Raw genomic sequence first — 16,998 nt, 5'->3', positions numbered from 1 at the left:
GAACATTTACCATTTCTACACGGTGGTGATAATCAACTTGGCCCTTTTAGGGTATCCCATTTAGTGTCCGATTACTCAAGCGAGCTAGCTAGGACGAGTCCGTGTATCTCCGAATTTGGTTGTATAACTCAGGGATCTTATTCAAAATTAAAAAAATTATTAGCGTTTTTTTATATTTTCTATCATTTTGGAAAAGATTAGAAAGTGTTTTGGCCATGAACACTTATTTTTAGATTTTCTGTTCAATCTGGATTATTTGTAAAATACCCCCATCATAAATTGATTTTTCACTATTTGTTTAATCTTAAATAGATGTATTTTGTATAATTTTACTTTAAAAATATTCAAGTTTTTATTTGGATTTTTTTATTTTATTCTTTAACATTTTTTGGCCTAGTCTAGAACTCAGTCCAACTAGGACAGAGTTACTAGGACTTGAGCTGAGTACTCACTCGAGCATAGACTGAGCAACTTGCCCGAGTCGATCTTTCTAACATTGATCCCAATGAGTGGGTCAAAATTGGAGAAAATATTTTAAAAATTTTGTGACACAACCCAGGCTATGCAACCGGGCTGAGTTGATCTTTCTAACATTGATCCCAATGACAGGGTCAAAGAAAGGATTTTAAAACTTCGTGACATACCGCAAGTCACCAAATTTTTCATCTGACATCTATAAGTAACTGTGATCTTCTTGCATCGAAAGAAAATAGTCTTATCTTATAAAATCCCATGTAAATACAAAGAAAGATAGAAAAAAACCTTGCCATGCACTATGCTTAAGAATAAAAGATAAGATTGTAAGAAACAAAAAGAAGAGTGTCGGAGATTACCTCAATCAGGCTTATTACACCCCACACCGAGTCACCATCATCCAATAGCGCAGGATCAACGATCTAACTTCAATCTTGAATCGGGAAAGTATATTTCGGTCAAGCCACACCAATGGAACATGAACCCCTTTGATCGCAAACTTAAACCTTAGGTGAATTCTCTTAGCAACCTTATCTGAGAGAGATGGATTCTCTTTTTGCTAAACCCGAAAACCCTTAGCCATAACTCCATATTTGAGAGATAGGAGAGAAGAACTCCATAACCTAAACCTTAGGTTCTTTCACAATGTGGGAGAGAGAGATCAAACATGAGAGAGATAAACTTTCTTAAAAGTGAGAGAGATAAAAAGATAAAGTGTAGAGATTTTTTTTTGTAGTGACAATCCATTTTTATAGGTTTTGAATAAGATTAGGGTTTCTTATGGTTTTCTTTGGCTTGCCTCTTCTTGTGAGATTGAACATAGATCGTCGATCAAGGGTGACTTGTAGGGTGAGAGATCTGAGCCATCCATTCCATAGATGGTCCATCAACATTATGGAATGTACCTGGACCATTATCCCCATTTCCTTAAGCCATTTTCCTATCAATATATTTAAATAAAATAAATATCATGCATTCTATAAAATTGTACGATCCATGTCACATATTCCATAAGGATATGTCAAATAATATTAAGTAGATAAATAATACCAAATATAAATAAAGTAAGATCCATATCAATTCAAATTGACCACATCTCTTTAAAACAAACTTGCTACACAATAGATAAAGCCATGATCAATATATCCCTTCCAAAATTTGACTACATGCCACAAATCAAAAAATAGGAAAGAGAATAAGGGCGAGAGTACCACCCAAGGGAGGCACTCATGGGCCCCACCTTCTAAAATATGGCGGGCCATGTACACAATGGGCCCCCATAATATATTTATATATTTAAAATTAATAAAAATATTTTAAAAAATTATTTGAATATTTAAACAATTGTAAAATCAACATCTTTTATTTTATAAATCTAAAAATATCGAGGGGTTTATAAAAATTCAAATAATAATTTTAAAATAATTTTCATCATAAAACAAACACAATTGAATTAATTTGATGGGAAAATGATCCATATGGTTTATGAAGCAACAATCATGCGGCACTCCACGTTCAACTGTGGACTACAGACCACACTTACTTTATCAGACCGACCAAGTGTTTCTCATGACCCACAGTCCAAGCAGGGTCTCATTAGTGGGTCACCAATGTCCAGCCGATAAGTCAAGGGATCACAATCTCAATTTATGGATTTCAAGTCGTCTCCTACAGACAAGTCAAGGTCACCAAGACCTTATGCGACCACAACTCTATGGCTCATAGGGGTATCTCTTGCACATGCATATGCTTCACCCTTAAAGGTGGATTTTTGGTTTTCTTGAATGATCTATCGATATGCATGCCGTGTGATGGTACATGGATGAGGCTTTGGCCCCCGTCTTTGTAGGCCACCATCATACACAAGGGTCATACAGTCCCTTGGCTCACTCATCTGTACATATTCTCCGACCTCATCAAGGGCTAACCCATTAGAACCCTTATCGGTTTGTTCTTTATGCCCAGGTAACATGGGTTTTTCCCAACCAACTGGCCTAGATCGTCAAGCACAGTCCGGTATCTGCAAACATTGTTTGCTTAGTATGGTCCACGAGGAAACACACTCCCACTGAGTTCATGTTTCACTATATCATTTCTTTTTACAAGCAGTCATAAGTCCTTTAAAGGCCACATAAACCCAACAATCACTAACCAACTAATTGATTAGGAGGTTATGAATTCCATGACCACATATTTCATGTGGTCACATGGATTATAATATACTATGTTTGTTGTTCAAATTCGTACCTAAACAATATCGATTTTCTTTATCATCTACAAGCATTTTTTATGGGTTTCAAACATATAACTCTTTCTCTCTCGAACAGCCCAAAAGATATAGGAACTCTTCTCTCTCTCTCACACATTAAATACCACCACTAGAAAATGTGGATTCAGTACCAAGAAACGTTCAAATAGATCAGCTCTGCATTGAAATTTTCAAATAGTAAAAAATGGATTTCAAGTTTTTAAAACTATTTGGACCATCTATGCAATTTGTATAAGGCCTCAACTTATAACAATCAAAGTAATTCACACTTCCAAATGCTTCCAGAAAATGTTATTTTGGTGCAAAATCCCTTCAATAGCCTTGAAATGTATTTCTACCCCATTTTGATATTTAAAGTTCAAAAGGTGGTGCAAATCAAAAAAATCTATAAAAGCCCAAAAAACCTGAAGATGTATAATACATTACACGATATAGCCTTTTAGGACTTAAAATCCTTTTCTTTTCCATATCTGTCACTCTAAACCTTGTGATGATCAATTAGAAGGCTTTCTAGCTTTAGAACAATATTTACCATTGGCTTCTTGAGGTGCGCGTTACTTCTATAGTATAAGATTGACACTCCTATAAACTTTATCTTCCATAACAAAGAGAAAATTAAATTTTGGGTGTAGTTTGTATAAGTTGTAAACCTTAAACAATTAAAGTAAGGCGCACTTCCGAACCTAGTCGGAACTTGGAGTTTTGGTGCTAAAAATCTCAACAATTGTTGGAAAAATCTATTTTTACTTCTAATTATGAAATTTAAACAACCAAAAATGATATAATCCAATCAAATCTATACTCATATAGAAAATCATGAAAAGAGACGACCTAAGTAATGTGTTACAACGTGCACTATAATTAGGCCTTGGAATCTTTTTATTTCTCATATCCAAGATTGAGATGGATAATACAATGATTTTTTGAGCTTAGACTTAACCTTTTTTTTTGTAGTACTTTTGAGGTGCGCATTACTTCTATGGTATAAGGTTGACACCTTATAATATATGGTTGACACCTTATTGTCTGAGGGTTACATACCTAGGTCACCTTGAATTCCTGTCTTAGAAAGATTTTAGTTTAAATTGGAACTAAGTTAAATCTAAGCAACTATGCTTGGGAGATCACAATAGTCTTCTAAGGTCTACATTATCCAACTTGCATGTGTGTTACATGTCACTTTACAGGCTTCCAAGCCAAGCGAAGAAGAAGCTGCATAGCCTCATGAGGAGCTTATTGTGGGGATCTACTGAGCAAAGGAGGAAATTTCAACTTCTCTTCTAAGATAAGGTACGTGCTCATAAGATTTCTAGTTGGCTTTGGGGTTAGAAAGCTCAATCTAATGAATGAAGCATTTTTGACAAAATGGCGGTGGAGATATTCATAAAACCAAGGTCATCTATGGAGGCAAGTGATTGCATTTAACTTGACTCTATTAGAACCCCTGGTTGGTCTAGTTATTCCTTGACATGGAAAAATATTTGGAGGTGTAGGTCCTTTTTCCTTTGGAATTCTATAATGATACTAGCTAATAGTAGTTATACTTCGTTTTGGCATGACAGAGGACTTTGATAACGTCCCCTAAACTTAAAATTCCCTGAAGTTTACAGCAAGTTGAGCTCAAAGAAAGCATTTGTGTGTGAATTAGTGCAAAGGGTTGGATGTATTAATTGAGCAATCGATTGCAAGTACTTGAGAACGACTTATCATTTCATTACATAATTCACTAAACTAATATATGATCTTCTGATAGTGTATTTACCTCTCTTCCACTAAGGATGAGCTCATTTAGTAATTGAATTTGGATGGCTTGTTTATGGTGAAATCAGCCTACATCTTACTAGCTCAAAACATGCTTAAAGGAGTCTATGTAGCAATCCATAACGTATAGAATATTTCATGTTCTCGTAAAATTCAAGCTTTCTTTTAGGTTATTTGGTGGGGAAAAGTGTTAGGCAATTGATATTACGAATGCGAGGCATAATTAGCATCAACTAATTGTGCAAAAATGAAAAAGGAACATGGATCGTTTGTTTGTACATTGTGATTTTGCTTTGAGCCTATTGTGTTGGTTGTTTCAAATATCTTTTGAATAATGGTTATCTCCAGCTTTTGGAAAAATAGGTTTCGTATTTATGGAGAGAGATACAGAGAGATAAAAGGAGTTTCGAAGATGATGCTACATCGCTGCAAGAACTCAAAGGTAAGGTACTTGCAAATGTCGGTATGTTGAAATGTAACTATGTACAACCAATCGTCAGCAGGTACATCTAGCTACTCAAATATGATACACGGATAATATGGTTACCCAAATCCCATATTTTGGGTAACTAAATGTGAATAATGTCTTGGTGATATATTTAGAAGATATTTGGGAAATCTATTTCTATTTAGTCATTATCTTGTAACTTCTATTTAATACTGGGTGAATGATGGGCATGACTAATAGTGCTTCAATCATGGATGTAGGTCCAAGAGAATGAATCATGTAAAGCTGTATTTTCTTCTGCTTCATTCTTTTTTTCTCTTCTTGCAACTTCTTTTCAATTTCTTCTACATGGTACCAGAGTAAATGATCATCTACAACCTATTCCATCGTAATTAGCACAATCTCTTTCTCTAGAAAGGATCTCATCAAAGCAAAGTTTTCTCAACTCATCTCGCCAAATCTTCCTCAAGTTTGCTCAAAGCGTACTTCGCAAGTTTTTGACGTTTTCTTTAAATTATTTCCTTGCAAACACCCCACGAGAAAGCTTGCTCAGTTTGCTTCCAAAAGCTTGCTCGGTTTGCTTCCAAAGCAGCTGTTTGCAAGCGTTTGCGGTTTGCTTCCAAAAGTGCAATTTGCTCAATTTGCTTCCAAAGCTTTCACTTGCTCAATTTGCTTCCAAAGCAGCAGTTTGTAGCCGTTTGCAGTTTGCCCAATTTGCTTCCAAATCTTTATAGTTTGTGATTTGCAGTTCATTTCCGTCAAACAATTTTCTTCCAAATCTCCATCAAACAATTTGCTTTCAACTCTTGGCATTGGATGCACATTTTGTAAAACTGTTGCGTTTGTTCCAACTCTTGATTGGCCCACAAAGATGAAGAAGTGAGAGTAAGAAACCGTTTTCCACAGTGGTTGCTATCTTACCCACATAAACTATTGCTTGTGGATTCGCTTCCGCCAAGCTCTTTCTCTCTCTACTGAAATATCTCAGTTGCTGCTCTTTCTCTCCATACTGAAATATCTTTGTTGCTGGTTTTTTTGTCTCATATTGCAGGAGTCTATGCAAGCGTTCAGTGCAATCTATGATTGTGGGTTCATGCCAAGTTTGTGCGGTCTTCTAAAGCAAATAACTAAAGGTGGCTACAAGGTGTTAGTATTTGTTGTCCACAATTGCAGCCAGGTGCGTCAACAAGAATTTTTGTTCACAGATCTTGTTGTTCCCAGCTGCAGTCAATTTTATCTGCCTTAATTTAGGTAATCTCTAAGCCTTTTCTTCTGAATGGGGGATCAAAATTCTGGTTTAAATATTGAAGTGCATTAGGACAACAACCCAAATATGAAACCGATTATGAAAAAATTACTCCCATGCTTCTTAATGGAACCGATTATGAAACTTAGTCTAGAGCTATAACCATCTGTCTCAGCAGCAAATGAAAGTTGGGTTTTGTGAATAGAAAAAAACTAGCCCCAAAACCCGATGATTCTGCTAATGAAGAGAGGGAGTCTGGGGACAATCTGTCAGGTCGTACATTATAAACTCAATGGAACCATCACTTGGTGAAGGGATGTATTTCCAGCCTACTGCTGAATATTTTAGGAAGTCGCTTAAAGAGATTTATGAAGAAAAAAATGACGCAACCAAGATTTTTCTACTCAAGCAACATTTATGTCAATTTAAACAACAAGGAAAACTATTTAGAGAGTACATTGTAGTGCTTGGCGGCATGTGGGATGAGTTGTCTCAATATACTCCAATAATTGTTGATATAAGAAGCAAAATAAGAGAAGTTGAACAAGATAAATCTTTTGCTATGTTGGCAGGCCTTGGTCTAGAGTATGAGGCCATTAGGAGTCAAATCCTAATAGCTTTTGAATTTTCTTCCAAAACTTTGCATGAGCCACTATTCAAAAAGAAGAAACTAGGCGCACAGTTATGAACTTTGCCATTAAAAAGGAGGATCTCAATGACAACATTGAGAAATCAGCCTTTCTTATTGAGTCTCAAAAAACTGAAAAAATTATCACCACCGATAACAAATTCGAGAATACTAGTCGTGGTCGTGGTTGCAGTCAACCTAAGTGCACTCATTGCAAAAAGTTGGGACACACTAAAGAAAGGTGTTGGGTCCTCCATAGAAAGTCCCCTATTGGGAGAAACATGTTGTTCAAGTTGCTCAAAGTGAGATGCTCGTCTCTATTGACAAGCTAAAAGAGTTACTTCAATAAATTGGGAAGGCGAACATTGCTTCTTCTTCTGAGATAACGCCTACTACTCAAGGTAATTTTTTTGCTCACCTATCCTCTATTAATTGTCATACTTGAATTGTTGATATTGGATCTGCAAATCATATGACTTGCCATAGTGAAGGACTTGAAGGGTTTGAACATACGTCCTCAAGGAGTCATACGTCACTGATTAATGGGACTATGGTACTAGTTTGTGGAGTAAGAAATATTAAATTTTTTAATGACAAGCCATCTGAAGTTTTGTATATTCGTTCTTTCCCTTCAAATCTTTTGTCAGTTAGTCAAATCACAAAAGTCTATAATTGTTTGGCTATTTTCTATGCTGACAATATTGATTTTTTAGGAGCAGGTATTTAGGAAGAAGATTGGTGAGGGTAACCAATCATATAGGTTATAATTATTGGATCAAACCTCAAAAAAAAATTGGCAGGAAATGTGCAATTCAAGGACATTACATGGCATTGCAGATTTGGACATCCATCTGATAAAATTCTGAAGCAGGTAGTCTCTATTATTTATGCATCCTTTGCATCTTGTGAGGTTTGTCGAGATGCTAAACGGACTAAATTTCCATTTCAAAATTCCAATAAAATAAGAAAAAATAACTTTGATATCATTCATTCAGATTTATGGGGACCTGCTCCAGCGGATTCTTTTTCTAGTTTCAGATATATGCTATCCTTAATCGATGATAGAACTCGTTATGTTTGGAATTATCTATTGAAGTTTATGTTGCTGGTATAAGACCAATGGGCTAAAAATGCAATCTGTTAAATAATTTTCATTGTATAAAAACTCAAGGGTTTAAATGCATGAATAACTCAATAAAAAACCATAATACATATATTCCAACCTACAAACATGGTTTATACATATTTGAATAATAAAATTCAACCCTAATAGGTCCCTTATAAATCCCTTACTCAACAATTCAATTAAATTGAATACAATATTCAAATATTCACAATGTACATCTCTACAACATATTGCATGACTTGCACTCGCAATTCCTCATTATATCAAAATTATATGATAATTTCATCCTCTTCATGTATCGTAATATCTCATATCCATCATACACTTGATCATAATAATTCAAGAAGATTTCAATTCGCATAAACAATAATGCATAGCATTAAAGCTCATACCGCAAGATAAAAAAACAATCTCAATATTCATACAACATACTCAATTTAATCAATCATGAATCCATTTAATAACTGTAAATACATCAAATTAACATGCAAACATACATGAAGAAACTATGGTTCGAACCCCTTGTGCCCGAGCCACGAAAGGGCTTTTTGAGGACTCCATTTTATCCCATTGTCTAAGGCACAGGTGATAATAATAACTCAAGGAGATCAATCCAATGGGAAGCAAATGATCAAATTTATTTCACTTAATGGGGATCAAATCATGAGAGAGACATGTATCAAAATAGTCCTTCAAATTTTGAGAGAGATACTACACAAAATAAAGAAGTTATGGTGAAACTACATCATGTGGTCCATAAGGGACCACACGAACTTTTTAACATTAAAAAACGGAACTCAAATGACTATTTCTTATGCTCAAATATGATGAAATAAACCTCTCATCAGTGGTATATTCTAAGTAAAAATTTCAGAAAAATAAGATCAATAAATCAAGTTGAAACTACTCAAGATCATGAAGTAAGCAAGCTAGTCTACACTTACTATGTGTATGGACTACACTATTGCTTTGAGACTCTTCAAATATCAAATTTTCATGATCAAAAATGAAGAAAACTATTGTAAATTAAGAATTACAGGAAGCTTTGATAATGGAAATGAGGAAAGAACTAAAAATATGAGAAGAAAAATCAATACCTTAATGAAGCAATAGTATGGGTTTGATCACATAAATGATGGACTACTCCATAGAAAGGTTTCTAAGGAAGAAGATAGTCTCATAGGTGACTACATTTTTTTCAAGGTCTCTCTCTCTCTCTCTCTTTGAAGAGAATACTCAAGTTAGAATTATAATTGATCCCATAAGTTATTTTTATACTTAGATCATAAAGATGGATTGATCATTGATGCCTTAGATCAATGGCATATGAGAGGCTTTTATCCAAGCCATTCATCAATATCTTATCACTAAGATCAATGGATGAGCTTTTAACACCTTTCACTCTTTAAAACCTAAGTTTATAGTCATTTTACCTTGAAGCTCTTAACTCCATGTTTTATTTCTCATTAAGTCCAAATTCATATTTACACTTATGTCCATGGTTTTTTAATAATTTGTGAGAGTCAATAAAATACAAGGACATGAACATAAAGGTAATATGGGACATCCACACATGCAAATAAAATGTTTTATGACACCACCAATAGGATTTTAACAACACTAAAGTTTAATATGGGTCAAGCTTATATGGTGGTGCCACATAAGATATACTTACATGCTACATAATCATATGTGGATAATAATATAAATTCAAATAATTTTCAAAATTCCATGACTTCACACATGCCAAAAATGGCACATATGAGCAAAAAAAAACCATATGACTTAAGTCAAACTTAAGTCATAACAATAAATAACACTTTAAATAAGAAGATAACATGTTATAACATAATGTCAATAAAAGAATTAATGACAAATAAGTCCTCATATAGATATGACAGCATGATGTCATCCACGAGTGGGGAGGTGGGGGTGACACGTGGCATCCCTATGACTACTTGGGATCCATGTGGCATCCCCATAGAATGTCTTTGTTTGGTATTTATGTTAAAAAAATTTGAAAATCATATTTTATTGTTTAAAAAAAAACTGAAAAACTATCCAAAAATCTCAAAAATTCTCTAAATAATTTTTCAATATTATTATACAATTTTTCATCAATATAAAATCTTTTTTCATCAATTTTAGATTAATATGGGCCAAAGGTAAATGAGATCTCTAAACTTACAACAATAATTGGAATCTTCCATTCTGCTAACCTGAATGGCGTTCCACCGGTGTTTCAAGCCAACCCAATGGACCTATACTCCACAGTCTATGACAGGGAAACATAATTGGTCACATCAAAGTCGTTGAGCCAGAGTTTCCCATCACCAGGGGTTCAATGGATTATTTGTGCACCCTTGTGGGACATGTTCCTACTCAAATGCAGGGGTCCTCTCAAAGCACATGTGTACTAGCTCTTCTAAGTTGGATAATACTATAGAAGAGTGGTTTCCCCATACAACTGTGGGTGCACATGCTATGGAACGGTCTCGTGTCAGGATACAGGCTCATGTCCCATGAGCCGACCATTCTGTACAGGGAGAATTCTATTTTAAATACTCGGATTCTATTATTCTCGATTGGATTCTCCAAGCCCTGGCTTATCACATCAACTATGAAGCATTCTAATCAATATAATCATGATTGGAAGGTGACCTCACACCTCCCTGAGAGTTCACACTCTCAAAACGTATATTCTCAATGCCGTAAATACTCGAGGTATATGAATCTTGGCCCCAGTGTGTCTAAGTACCCAAATTCAGTCTCTTTCTAACTCCCACTGAGCGTAAGACTATTGGCTTCAAGGCCTTGAAAGGCCACATAGTTAACATTCTGTCACTTGGCCTTTTGAGGCCTAATAAAAGATTAACTTTCTCATTCTTATACACAATAATATAATTTAAAACATCCATTCACAAAAAGCAATACTCATATCAAGCAAGGGGGCAAGTATCAACAACCAAGTTAACTTTGCTAATCTTATATCATGACTTAATCTCATACATTGTTCTCAAAGTTTCCTTAGTCACAAACTGGTACTTATCCATTCAAAACCAAGGTTTGGGAGTAGTGTTTGGACTTTCAAGCATTTCACCATTCAATACATTCAATCTTTTATTTATATTACACTCGAATTAGATGCTAGCAAGTGTCATCATGAACCTATTAATTAGATCCAATCCCAAGATCAAGAGAGGTTCAATTATACATGCCCGAGTGACCAAACACATTATAAGTTCGAATCAATTAGGACAATATCTCATATAATGTGAGACTTATCAAAGTTTATTGGATTTCTCTCACATTTAATCTCACAAATTATCTCATGATAAATAACCAATTACATTAAGTCATATGCATATAGTCCATGCATAGATAGTTACTATCAGCGTGAGCAGCCCACAAAATGAGGTGTCATTATCATTATATAATCATCTTATAATCCACATATAAATATGCAGCTCTACATAAGGTCTCACATACTATTAAGAACATTTTCATGTGGCTTATGCGTACTCCACTGAAAGGCCTACTAGCCTTTTAGAGACCGGTAGAAGCTATCTAGTGGATTATCTATGTGAAAGTGAATGTATATGATAATATAGACAAGAGAGGATCTATTACCATAATGTCACACAATTAATCATTGAAAATTCAAAAGTCTATCAAAGAGATGCCTCACAACTCTACTAGAGACATGTCTCTAAGTGACTTAAAACTTCTCACTGTGGCACTAAATGAAAACAATTATATTTATAATGCAGCGAAAGAAAACGGCCATGGGTTTATAAAATGATCAATTTTCAAATAAAAGATCAAACACTCCTTTCGACTTTTATTTACAAACCATTCTAATTCAATGTCTCTTCTAATTTTCTCATAAGTGAAATTAATTTGAGATATAAGTGTTTCCAAAATCAATACCAAGGTTCTCTCTTTGAGGATGGTATGGTTTATGATTTTACTATTTAGACTTACTAAAGATGCTCCGACTAAAACCAACAAAGTTGTCTTTCAAAATAACTTGAATTTATATCTTGGAAAGAAGTTTACTTTAAAGTAAAAATTCAAAGGTTTCAAAAGGACTTTATTCAAAGATTAATGACTATGAGATACTCTAAAATATTAAGACAAACGGTTATGTGGTCATACCATAATGTTAAAAGAATATCTTTAAGGGTAATCTTCCAAAATGGAAGAAGCATGGAGTTTAGCATAATCATAACTCTTTAATAGAAAGACAATACAAAGTAACAATACACAAGATGGGGTGGAATCCCCTTTATAGTTTCTAACATCCTCTTGCGCTAAAAAATTTTAAATATAGAAATCCTCGTGCAGAAGAACAAGTGTTTAAGATAAAATATTTTTTTTCACATTTTTTTAATTATTACAATCCATACTTAAGATACATTTTGGTTCGATTGATCTCAATTTCCAAAATAGTGAAAAACATGGTACTATAAAAGAAAATGTTATCTCATACATGAAAATCCTTTTTCATAACCATTGAGCTTAACGTGCCATGTAATAATCCTCATATGACATTCATAACATAATACCACATTCACTTATTCACATAAGAATTATGGCGGGATCATGCATCACTAAGTACGCACAATATGATAATATAATACATCACATTATCTCATCATTTAGGAAATCTCAAAATAATGAAGCATGTAGCTTGAGGCACCATAAGGATTAGTCAATGTCATATTCATGATACATCTCATGAATTCTCAAATCATGACGCAACTCACAAAAAATAAACATTTATCATATCTCATAATTCTCAAGTAATCACAAGTGCAATCGTTACACATGTCATATATCTCGAATTAGCCATATCCATAAGATCGGTAATTTGAATCATAGATCATAGATCTAGAATCAAATTACTTAAGCATATTCCATATGTCTTAAGCTTATATAAGAGTGGACACAAGCATTCAAAATCTCAATATGTAAGTATCGGCCTAATTCAAGTTTATAGCTTATGTGACGAGTCCAAGCTTTTCAATTATTAAACTCATATAACACAACAAAATATTCTACCAATAATTGCTCACACGATATCATAAAACCAAAATGATTGTTCTCTAAGAAATAAATTCTCAATATATTAAAATCATGTTCATAAGTAGAGAAGTCGTACCTTATGATTTAAATTGACCAAGTCATAATGTGTCAATACCTTTGTCTTCAATCTTGTGATTTGGTTTCACCCTTTATTTTTCTCTCTTATAACTATAATCATTGTCTCAACCATCCACACGTGTCTTTAGTCTTGTTGCCAACTTCATTACACACTATCAGGGACTAGTCCAGATCTAGACCAAGACTCACAAGGACTTTCAACAACTTATATTTCATAGTGGGATTACAAAAATATAAAGTATCAATGCCCTTCTCACACAGTGGATATAGGAAATAAAGTTTTTCTGGTTTTCTATGATGACTACAGTATAATTCAATTGACATAACTTTAAATTTACACGTCATTTAATCATGAAACTTATTCTCAGATAAATTAAACTCAAAATTAGACAACTTTCATTTAGAAAGTAGCATTGAATAATGATCTGAAATGGATTAAATAGCATGATTCTCATAGGGTCAATTTCTGCTTTGTGTAGCATAAATTATAGTATGATACCTCTCAAGAAAACGACCATAATTTTCCAAATATGGGGAACTTTCCTATAAGCCCAAATGTACATTTAAACTAAATTCGATTTCTCAAAAGTATAAAGTGGTCCTAACTCATTCCTGTAAGATTTGATTGATCAAAACCCCCACTGAAAAAGGTATAAAGTTTTTGAAAATGTCTTTCTTAGATTTGACACACTTTAATAAACGGTCAATAACTTCTAAAATATACATAATATGATCATGACACTTTTTCCATATGAAAATACACTCAATAACACAAAATACTACCAGATACTATTCTCTTATATAAAGTATTGAATGCCCTACCATTCTCTCACAAGTATACAACAGTTTTGAAAAATATTCATCCACAGTTCTCATGCTAATAACACTATCAATTCTCAAATTCAGAACATATACATCATGGCAATCATGATCAAGTATTTATTCCATTTAAAAATAAAATTATACATAATATAGGAGGACTATAGGACCATATTAGAGCCCTGCTCTGATACCATTTGTTGGTGGTATAAAACCAATGGGGTAGAAATGCAATCTTTTAAATAATTTCCATTGTATAAAAATTCAAGGGTTTAAATGCATGAATATTTCAATACAAAACCATAATACATATATTCTAGCCTACAAACATGGTTTATACATATTTGAATAATAAAATTCAACCCTAATAGGTCCCTTATAAATCCCTTACTCAAAAATTTAATTAAACTGAATGTAATATTCAAATATTCACATTGTATATCTCTATAACATATTGCATGACTTGCACTCACAATTCCTCATTATATCAAAATTATATGATAATTTCATCCTCATTCTTTATTCTCATCATGTATCATAATATCTCATACACATCATACACTTGATCATAATAATTCAATAAGATTTCAATTTGCATAAACAATAATGCATAGCATTAAAGCTGATACCGCAAGATAAAAAAATAATCTCAATATTCACAACATACTCAATTTAATCAATCATGAATCCATTTAATAATTGTAAATACATCAAATTAACATGCAAACATACATGAGGAAACCATGGTTCGAACCTCTTGTGCCCAGGCCACGAAGGGCCTTTTGAGGACTTAATTTTATCCTATTTGTTTAAGGTACAGGTGATAATAATAACTCAAGGAGATCAATCAAATGGGAAACAAATGCTCACATTTATTTCACTTAATGGGGATCAAATCATGAGAGAGAAATGTATCAAAATAGCCCTTCAAAGTTTGAGAGATATACTACATAAAATAAGAAAGTTATGGTGAAACTACATCATGTGGTCTATAAGGGACCACACGAACTTTTCAACATTATAAAAAGGAACTCAATAGACTATTTCTTATGTTAAAATATGATGAAATAAACCTTTCATCAGTGGTATATTCTTAGTAAAAATTTCAAAAAATAAGATCAAGAAATCAAGTTGAAACTACTTAAGATCACGGAGTAAGCAAGCTAGTCTACACATACTATGTGTATGAACTATACTATTGCTTTCAGACTATTCAAATATCAAGTTTTCATGACCAAAAATGAAGAAAGCTACTGTAAATTAAGAATTACAACAAGCTTTGATAATGGAAATGAGGTAGGTACTAAAAATATGAGAAGAAAAATCAATACCTTAATGAAGCAATGGTATAGGCTTGATCACATAAATAATGGACTACTCTATGGAAGAGTTTCAAATGAAAGCTCAAGGAAGAAGATAGTCTCATGGGTGACCACATTTTTTTTAAAGTCTCTCTCTCTATCTCTCTCTCTCTCTCTCTTTGAAGAGAATACTCAAGTTATGGTTATAATTGAACCCATAAGTTAGTTTTATACTTAGATCATAAAAATGGATTTGATTGTGATCCTTGATGCCTTAGATCAATGGCATATGAGAGGCTTTTATTCAAGCCACTCATCCATATCTTATCACCAAGATCAATGGTGAGCTTTTGACACCTTTCACTCCTTAAAACCTAAGTTTATAATAATTTTACCTTGAAGCCCTTAGCTTCATGTTTTATTTCTCATTAAGTCCAAATTCATGTTTATACTTATGCCCATGGTTTTTGAATAATTTGTGAGAGTCAATAAAATACAAAGACATGGACATAAAGGTAATATGTGACATCAACACATTTAAATGAAATATCTTATGATACCACCAATAGGATTTTAACAACACTAAAGTTTCATATGGGTCAAGCCTATAAGGTGGTGCCACATAAGATATACTCACATGTTACAAAATCATATGTGGATAATAATATGAATTCAATTACTTCTCAAAATTTCATGGCTTCACACATGCCAAAAATGGTACATATGAGCGAAAAAAAAAAAGATGAGACTTAAATCAAACTTAAGTCATAACAATATATGACACTTTAAATAACAAGATAATATGTTATAACATAATACCAATAAATGAATTAATGACAAATAGGTCCCCACATAGATATGACGTCAACATGATGTCATCCATGAGTGGGGAGGTGGGGGTGCCATGTGGCATCCCTATGGCCACTTGGGATCCATGTGGTATCCCCATAGAATGTCTTTATTTGGTATTTATGTCAAACAAATTTGAAAATCATATGTTATTATTTAAAAAAACCTGAAAAAATCCCAAAAATTCTCTAAGTAATTTTTTAATATTATTATACAATTTTTCATCAATATAAAATATTTTATCATCAATTTTAGATTAATATGGGTCAAAGATAAATGAGATCTCTAGACTTATAATACTAGTCGGTGTCTTCCATTAGGCTACTTGAATGACGTGTCACCAGTGTCTCAAGCTGACCCAATGGACTATTGCTCCATAGTCTATGACATGGACATATAATTGGTCACATCAAAGTCGTTGAGCCAGAGCTTCTCATCATCAGGGGTTCAATGGATTACTGGTGCACCCTTATGGGACATGTTCCTACTCAAATACATGGGTTCTCTTAAAGCACATGTGCACTAGCTCTTCTAAGTTGGATAATACTATAGAAGAGTGGCTTCCCCATACAACTGTGGGTGCATATGCCATGGAACGGTCTCGTATCAGGATACGGGCTCATGTCCTATGAATTGACTATTCCACACAGAGCGAATACTCTTTTAAATACTCGGGTTCTATTATTCTCGATTAGATTCTCCAATTCTTGGCTTATCATATCAATTATGAGGCATTCTAATCAATATAGTTCTGACTGGGAGGTGACCCACATACCTCCCTTAGAGTTCACACTCTCAATGCCTCAAACGCTCGAGGTATATGAATCTGGGCTCCAGTACGCTAAGCACCTAGATTCAATCTCTCTCTAACTCCCACTGAGCGTAAGACTATTGGCTTAAGGCCATGAAAG

Source organism: Amborella trichopoda, chromosome 8 (genome assembly GCF_054954075.1).
Source record: "Amborella trichopoda isolate Santa Cruz 75 chromosome 8, AtrichopodaSantaCruz75HAP2 v2.0, whole genome shotgun sequence".
Lineage (NCBI taxonomy): Eukaryota > Viridiplantae > Streptophyta > Magnoliopsida > Amborellales > Amborellaceae > Amborella > Amborella trichopoda.
Note: the sequence above shows the minus strand (reverse complement) of the source record.